This window comes from Galeopterus variegatus, unplaced genomic scaffold (genome assembly GCF_000696425.1).
Source record: "Galeopterus variegatus unplaced genomic scaffold, G_variegatus-3.0.2 Scaffold7560, whole genome shotgun sequence".
In the NCBI taxonomy this organism is placed as follows: domain Eukaryota; kingdom Metazoa; phylum Chordata; class Mammalia; order Dermoptera; family Cynocephalidae; genus Galeopterus; species Galeopterus variegatus.
The window spans coordinates 10,706-11,533 of record NW_007733671.1 but is presented as its reverse complement, the minus strand read 5'-3'; positions in this window follow the sequence as shown (position 1 = coordinate 11,533).

Here is an 828-nt window from a genome sequence, read left to right as displayed (position 1 = left end):
CCCCACAATTTAAAAATAGTATAAATTAAGCATGTTCAATATGCTGAATTAAGAAAATAAAAAAAGTATAAAGATGAAAATGAATTCTATAACCCAGATATATCATGGTTAATATGTCAGTGCAATTCCTTCCAGTCTTTTTCATATTCACATATATGTCTATAAATTAATCACAACTCTTGGTTTTAGTGACAGAAAACCTAACTGAAGAACAGAGGAAGATTTTCTCACTCTTGTATCTGGGAAGGGCTGGCGTGGAGCTGGCTGTAGGACTGAACAGAATCACAGAGTTCCGTGGACTTTCTCTTGCTTCTGTGGCCCCCTATGCATGGTCTTTTTTGCAAACTAGTTTCTTCATGTTGCAAGGCACATGGCCAAACTCTCTGACCTTGGTTCACTTTCTCCCTTTCAATATGCTCTCGTCACAATCTCTTTTTAGCATACAGATGCTCCTGGACTTATGATGGGTTATGTCCTGATAAACCCATCATAAGATGAAAAAATTGTAAGCCAAAAATGCATTTAACACACCTAACCTACTGAACATCATAGCTTAGCCTCACCTACCTTAAATGTTCTCGGAACACTCACATTAGACTACACTTGGGCAAAATTCCCTAACACAAGGCCTATTTCCTAATGAAGTGTTGACTATCTCCTCTAATTTATTGAATACCGTGCTAAAGAGAAAAACAGAATAATTGTATGGGTACTCAAAGCACAGTTCCTACTGAATGCGCATGGCTCTCACACCATTATAAAGTCAAAAAATCGTAAGTTGAACCGTTGTAAGTCGGTAACTATCTGTACTGACTTACCAAGCTCACT